Source organism: Leptonotus elevatus, chromosome 7 (assembly GCF_054856555.1).
Source record: "Leptonotus elevatus isolate MCC_2025b chromosome 7, RoL_Lele_1.0, whole genome shotgun sequence".
NCBI lineage: Eukaryota > Metazoa > Chordata > Actinopteri > Syngnathiformes > Syngnathidae > Leptonotus > Leptonotus elevatus.
In genome coordinates, this window is record NC_141245.1 from 9617995 (window position 1) to 9625917 (window position 7923).

General features: G+C 37.6%; 1 protein-coding gene across 4 annotated transcripts in view; it reads right to left on the reverse strand.

The window, feature by feature from the left end:
- arap1 (ArfGAP with RhoGAP domain, ankyrin repeat and PH domain 1) overlaps positions 1 to 7923 on the reverse strand; it is a 48035-nt gene extending 40112 nt beyond the window's left edge. For 2 of the 4 annotated variants that reach the window (XM_086080476.1, XM_086080473.1), the window contains exons 1-2: positions 7783 to 7923; positions 4783 to 4906 (exon numbers count right to left, since the gene is read on the reverse strand). The gene's annotated coding sequence lies outside the window, so the exon portion shown is untranslated. The remainder of the gene's footprint in view (positions 1 to 4782; positions 4907 to 7782) is intronic. The other 2 variants (XM_086080474.1, XM_086080475.1) reach the window with 2 other exon arrangements.

A 7923-nucleotide genomic window follows, 5' to 3' on the forward strand; every position in this document is an offset into this window, starting at 1 on the left:
GTACCTCACAAAAATAGAGTGTTACACTACCAATTATTATTTGCTGCGAGTGAGCAAGCAGCCCGGTGAGCAAGAACTAGCTGGAATGGCTAACAAGATCGGCAAGCGGGAGAAGCTAGCGAGAGCAAAGCAGAGGGAGACAAGCAGAGGAAGCCCGAATCAATGCAGGCCCCAGCTGTGGAAGGTTAGCGACGGTCGATCATTGGGTCCAACATTGGAGTTGTAAGCACCAGAAGTGGCTAACTACGTTCAATCCAATTTTATTTTTCAATAATGAAGGGTTTGTTGAATGCACTTAGGAAACTGGTGGGGTTCAGCACCTCCAACAAGGTTAAGAACCACTGACCTAGATCATCTGCTTTATTTGAAGTCACAATCAAGTCGTAATTTAGAAGGAAAAAAATGTAGCTTCCACTGCCGCATACCTTTGAGCACAGCTGCTTCAAAAAGCCAGTAAAGTAAATTACACCAAATGGATAAAAGGAAATAGGGGGAAATTCCGTTCTTCCTGTTGCTTTAAAATTAAAGCTGATGTAATGATATTTGAACATCTGACTTTCTTTGTTTTATTTTTATTATCTGTAATGGTGCAAATTGCACAATAATTCTCACTTCTTTGTTCAGCCTATTAAAAAACACTGTGCTGTCCCAATGTAAAGAAGAAGTTGTGGAAGAATGGGGAAGCCAATACCTAGTTGACAACAAATCATTTTTGAGTAGTTGTGCAATTAATAGCATCTTCTTTCCCATGTCTGTGTCTGTCTGTCAGAGACAAAAAGTAGCACAGTAAGCAGATCGTAAAATAACAATTAACAATTCCAATATAAAAGCTAAAGTGAAACTAAAATAATGATGCCTTATTACTGAATAATTTATGGATTGTTCTATTCAGTAGCCTGCAAACAGACACACAATCACACAGCACAACAGAGCCCTCCGAGAGGAAGTGCAAAATTACACCACAAACATTAGCACACACAACTTGTCCAGTTTATCACAATCAAACCAACCCATCTCGAAACATCCGGACCTTCCACTCCATATAAATCCTGTTTTACAACAGATTTTGAATGTGAAACCGCTTTTGTTTAGTCACAATTTCACAAACGTATGCCTGTCATCATAACAACATACATGTACATGATGGCAGTAATGCAAGTGTGAGCTTAAGGCTAGTATAGTAAAGAGTATCCCTGTAATTCGACAAATACTACAACAGTACTAATGTTGAAACAAGTGCAATTTCCTGTCAGAGTAACTACAGTAGGACGGCCTTTCGAATCAAAAGCACTTCCTTCTGTTAAATTTAAAAGACTCCATGGTAAATTACACAACAGCATGATTTAGTATTTTATTCATTAAATAAGCACACAATCACACGTGCAGACAAAATTAAATCCTACAACACCCACAAATATGTAGCCGGCAAATCTCTTCAGCTTCAAGCGAACGCACAATTTGATGCCTATGCCTCCACCTTGAAAACTTTAGAGTGCCACGTTTTTACGGCGTGTAAAAGCTACGTGACAATCCAGCGGCATATATTCCAGCAACCAGAAGCTTTAAGTGAAGCGAATGGCTGAATTATTTCAGGATTTTGAGGCCTTATTTAATTTGTTTGTACCTGCCAATTTTTTGCTTAATCCTTCAAGTTTGGCAGGATCATTAACAAAATAACAACATTCGTCTTTAGTGGGTCAAATTTAGAAACAATTTCTTTTTATAGTGTTTTTTGTTTAAGAGTTGTATTATGATATAGAAGTAAGGGAATTAAGCATTATGTCAGTGACGGGCCTGAGGCCTTCATGAATATGAATGGCACAATGAACTATTTGAAGCATGATGCAAGCACATCCTTTGATGCGGTTGTGCAAAAGCAAAGAAAGCATGTGCATACCCAGTCCTTTAAATTCTAGTTGTGCTTTGTTTCGCTGGCCACTGAGCCCGATTGCCCTTTCCGGTCAAAGTCAGCAAAGGCCCAATAATCAGATGTCTCATAAAATTATGCTCACCGATGGTCATGGTGTTGTTGGGTGTGAAAATCAATGCAAGCACAGAAGCAAAATGTACCCTTCACAGCGTTTCCCACAGATTTGAAATCTACTTGGGTGGGTGGACTCAAATGGGAGAGGGGAGGGGGGGGGTGTCTTAGTCCTGTTACTACATCTCCTCTAGCCTCACGATTCACAAGTGAGTGACAGCAAACTAACGTTACATGCGGAATATCCAGTCACGGCACATTTTTTTTATTTTTAAATATATTTTAATAGATTTTCTTGAAAAATTATTGGGTGGTGGCCAGTTTACTTGGGTGACCCACCCAAGTATTAATATGGTGTGGGAAACACTGCTTCACACAGGAAGGACTGAGCTAAGTTCCGAACATGGCAGACGTGCAAACTACCTAAATTGATTTTGGATGACACCCTTCTGTTTCTGTGCTAAGTTAGTCTAAAATTAGCCACTGTGATGCAGTTTAAAGTGATACAGACTGATCTTAACTGGACAAACAATCATTTATCAAAAAGTAAAAAAGCTGAACTTTTCTTTCAAATAGGGATAGACAAATTATCGGTGCCGATATTTTGCTTTTTGATGAATATTGGTCCCTGCGTCTTTTTTTCTTTCTTTTTTTAAACTGATGGTCAATAATAAATTGATTTAAAACCGGTAACTTAAATTTTTACTTAACTTCATAAGAGAGGCTGCTCACCCTGGGAACTCTTAGCATCTTCTATTTTTGTTTGAAACTAAAACTAAGCTATGTGAACATTTAACATTTCAGATATTTTTTAAATTTTGGAAACTTAATTTACTGTAGAATACAAAAGGGGGCTTGACTAAGAGACTTGTTCAAGTTTTCATTGAACTTTTTAAGGCATGCTGATGAGTTTTTGTTAGAACTTTAAAAACAAAGATGTCTATTGTCTAAGATTAAAAAACAAAAACAAAAAATCATCTGGCAAATCCGAAGAGTTATTCAATAAACATATACTTAAAGTCATTTGAAAAAAAGTTAAGAGTAGCAGTCTGTATTTTTTTTTTTTAACATGAATATTTTCCCTTTAAGTGAAAGCGAATATCAGCTTCAAATATCGGATACCGGCCTCCTTTACTGCTATTAATTGGTATCGGCTTTGAAAAAAAACCTCTACTTTAAAATGCTGAGGTCGACTTTGAGGTTTGCCAATTGAGCAACTGCCGACATCCTTTTTCCAATGTCTTTGACCTTATTATGCTTACAATCCCCTGTAATTTTCTCTAGCACTGCTTTGCTTTCTGCACATTTCAATTAATTTAGGTCCCCACTCTCTCCTATTGTCTTCATATTCTTCTCCCACTGCATCCCCCCCGGACACAAAGCAACCAATAACAGGGTCTCTGTGCGGCCTTCACAATGGAGCAGTCTGTTGCTTGGGCAAGTGCGCGCACACACGCACGGTGAGGGAACATTGTTAGCCTCTGGTCACACATTCTAAAACAAGTAATCACTTAATAATGTGTGTGAATAGGTGCCTCAGGCTGTGCTTCAGGATTCATATCCCCTTTTTAACACATACGCTAAGCCAGGCTGTACACAAGTAACACAAGATTTTCATTTGAAACGCACGTCATAGAAAAAGGACCAGGTTAAAAGTTATGGCCTGTTAAACCAGTGGTCCACCATGACGCCCATATCAGAATTATACTTTTGAAGAAATGTCAAAAAGTGTAGTTCGTCTTTTCTACATTGTTCTGGCCACACTTTTTTGCATAGCTACACTTCACTAAAATAAAAAGTTGCTAAATTCAGTGTTGCATTGTCTATAAAAGGTACTCTATTCTAATTAAAGGAGTTCTGCAACTGGGCCTTGCTGTGGTGTATTGCAATAGCTATTGTGACCTTAGTTCTTTTCATGTTTGACTGATGCTCAGGACTGCGTGTCACTGATGTGCAAACCAGAGCAGATCATCAGTTAATGAGATCAATGTTTGCTTAGATGTCGTATTCAGCCATCAGCACCATAAAAATCTGCAACCCATCAGGCACAAGTCGAAGGAACCATACAACAACACCGAAACTTGACTGCACAATATTTTAGCACTATGCCTACGGATTTAAACTCAAAAAACAGTTGGGTTACAAGTAACCCAATTATGGATCAAAAAAGGACTGATCCACTTTTTGGCTCAATTTTTTGACTCAAGTAAAGGATCTGACCAATATTTATGAGTTGTTTTACACTAAAAGACCAATTTCTTGACTCAAAGTTGGGTCAAATCAACCCAAGTAGAGGATCAGTCCATTGTTGACCCATAGTTGGGTTATTTTTGACCCAACTGTTTTTAGAGTGTAGGCTCGGATTTAGGAGGCGCCGCTCCTTTGAGCTTGGGGGGGGGACCAATTATTTCTGTAATGTTCGCATTCGGATCTCTTTCAAATCACCGCCAAGTATACCAATGTAATATAATATACAGTGCATTTCAAATGTATTTTCCAGTGACAATGTTGTATCTCACAAACACAAAAACAACATTGCACTAAAAAGCAAAAGTGAACTGCAGCAACTGTAGTTATTTACACTTTTTTATTCTACTCGAGAAATAATGTATTGTACATTATTATGAAAACATATTGTTGTTGTTTTTTTTAAGCACATTTGCTCATTGTGGTATGAGACACTGTATGTATTAAGTTCCGCAGTTGGCAAGTCATCCCATTGATTCCTATCAAAGTGTTTATGTTTAGAATGGCCGATAACATTAAAAAAAAAACGGACTGAAAATGGCTAATGCACTCACCCCTGGCCTTGCTGCTTGCTTTTAGCCCACTTTCAACGACATCTCAATGATGACTCAGTGCTGCCAGGAAAGAAGAAATGCATCTCAACAATGTCCTTTAGTCCAGTGAACGGCGAACGCGTCACTGTGTGCGAGAAAAGGCACATGCTTCTTACTCCTCAGTGAGCCAAACTAATATTATGCAATCATTTAGTAATGTGTGCATATTTCCATAGATATACTACTAGCAGGGCTGGACTGGCCATCTTGCATACATGGGCAGTTGCCCGGTGGGCCGGTGTTTTTTTTGGTGCGATTTTATTATTCCATTTTACCCCAAGAAACCAGAACACAATTTAGAAGGAGCAGCTCATTGTTCCATTTACAATATAGAAAGCAAACTGAACCAATCAACATCAGAGGCTGAGCTAAATTGTAGCCAGGAGTAGTCAGGAGTCAGACTGAGCCAGAGGGCATAAATCAAAATCAGTCAAAAGTTTGGACAATTGAAAGAGAAATTGGTAGTGTATGTTTGCTTGCAGGCAACTAAGGGATTGCATTATATAATAATAATGATAATAATAATAATAATAAAAATAATAACAACAATGCATCGGACTTATATAGCGCTTTTCTAGACACATCTATGCAGGAAAAAAAATATTTTTCTAATGAGTCACATATCATGCACACTGTATTTTCTTGAAAATAAGGACTTTAGCTTTAACACCAACAAGTTACATCCTTTGTGTACCACATTTTTTAAAGAGTTCCTAATTGAACCTGCATTCTGGTTGACCTGCCCCTCGATTCCTGGAACAGACCCCCCCCCCCTGATGCTGTAGCTCAAAAAAGTTATACGCCACTTTTCTGTAATTATTTATTAATTCACAAACAATAATACTTAGTATTTCAGTGTAATTTTAGAGCTATGTGAAAGTTTGGGATTTCTCTGTTTTTGAAGTTTTTTTAAACAAATGTCCCTTTTAATTTCTCATTCATATTAACACATAAAAACCTAAAACCTGGGACAACTGAGAAGACTGTGGAGGATTTTATAGACAGAAAATCCATATTCAATGTTTCTTACTACAGTAAGAAAAGATTCTAAGAAATATAGGATATCGTTGGAAGTTTTAAAAACAAAAAGTCAACCGATTATAATGATATGGATATGATAATAAAGAAAGAAGTAATTGAAGGAATTTCAAAACCATTAACATATATTTGTAATTTATCATTTCAAACATTCCCACACAAAATGAAAATAGCCAACGTCATTCCACTGTACAAAACTGGGAACAAACTATCAAAACACCTATTTTCTTACTTCCCCAACTTTCAAAAGTACTAGAAAAACAGTTTAACAATCGTTTGGAAGCGTTTATAAAAAAGCACAAATGACTCTCTGACAGCCAATGCGGTTTCAGATCAACATCCTTGGCAATAACAGAAGCGATTGAAGAAATAACAAGTGCTATTGATCCGCGGAAGTATGCTATTGGAATATTTATTGATATCAAGAAAGCTTTTGACACAATTAACCATGATAAAAAAAATAAAAAAATTTAAACTGGAACAATATGGCATTAGAGGCAATGTGTCAGACTGGATTAAGAGCTATTTACATAAGAGACAACAGTATGTGAAGCTTGGATACTGTATGTGGTGTGCCCTGCCCCAAGGGTCTGTTTTGGGCCCCAAATAGTTTATTTTGTATATCAATGACATTTGTAAGGTATCAGATGTTCTGAAACTGGTTTTGTTTGCGGATGACACCAGTATTTTTTGTTCTGGGGAAAATTTAAATGAGTTATTGAATGAAATCACTGAATGAATGGAAAAAATGAAAATCTGGTTTGACAGAAACAAATTATCATTACATTTACATAAAACAAAATTCATGTTGTTTGGGAATTGCAGAACAAATGTACAAATACAAATAAAGATTGATGGGGTGCAGATTGGCAAGGTTCAAGAAAATAAAATTTTGGGTGTCATAATAGATGAGAAAATTAGTTGAAAGCCACACATTAAACACATACATACCAAATTATCAAAAAACTTTGCAGTATTGAATAAAGTCAAATGGATACTTGATTACAATTTACTCCGCATTTTGTACTGTTCCATAATTCTGCCATATTTCAATTACTGCGTTGAAAATTGGGGTAATAATTACATAAGTTAAATCAGTTCATTAATAACTACAAAAAAGGGCACTAAGAATCATTCATAAGGTTGGGTATCTGGATCATACACAGTCGCTATTTTTAGAGTCAAAACGCTTACATTTACCTGTAAATAAGATCGACATAAAACACATATCAGTGCAGAAGCACAGCGACTTTGAACCAGGCCTGGAATGGCACAAAATAAATCCCGACCCGGCCCGACTCTTGCTTAACATGTAGTTCTGCCACTGATGTTTATTGATAATGTTTCAGTTTGCTATCTATATTCAAAATGAGTTAACGGATTGGTCCCGCTAAATTGTGAGCCAGTCTCTTGGGGTAAAATGTACGAAAATAATCATTAAATAGCACTTTCATTGGCCTCAAAAGAGGCCAGCCCACCGGACACCTGCCCTGAATGCCAGATGGCCAGTCCAGCGCTGCTTTGAACTAAAAACGAGTTTTGCCGAATTGTGCTGCAAGAGGCTTAAACAGAATGAATTCCACTGGGGATCAACGTGCTCCTCGTTTGAAGTCCACTTGCTCGCCACTTGACAGAACATTTAACGCTTGAACAACAGAGGCCAGAATTAAAACCATCCTCTTTGTTCAATAAACTCTCCAGTGTTGTCGTCATTCATGTCTGACATTTGATGACGGTATTTCTCACCAACACAACTCAAGTTAGAGGTCAGTACAGATGAACGAACACTGACGACTACTATGCTGTGTGAATCACCACACTTTATTATCGCTCATCATTAGGGTCTATTACTATCAGCTCCTGCGGGGAAGTTGATTTGCAAGGGTGGGTGGAGGAAAAAGTTGTTTTTGAATTGTGTCTTACCGTTTGTAGTCACCGGCAGAACGAATAAACTTGTGCCCGAGGTTTGACATCAAGTCAGCCTAACATCCTCGACAACAGCGACGCCAAATAGCGGCTATACACTTTCTCACGGATGGCAAAATAGATACAAACCCACTTCAC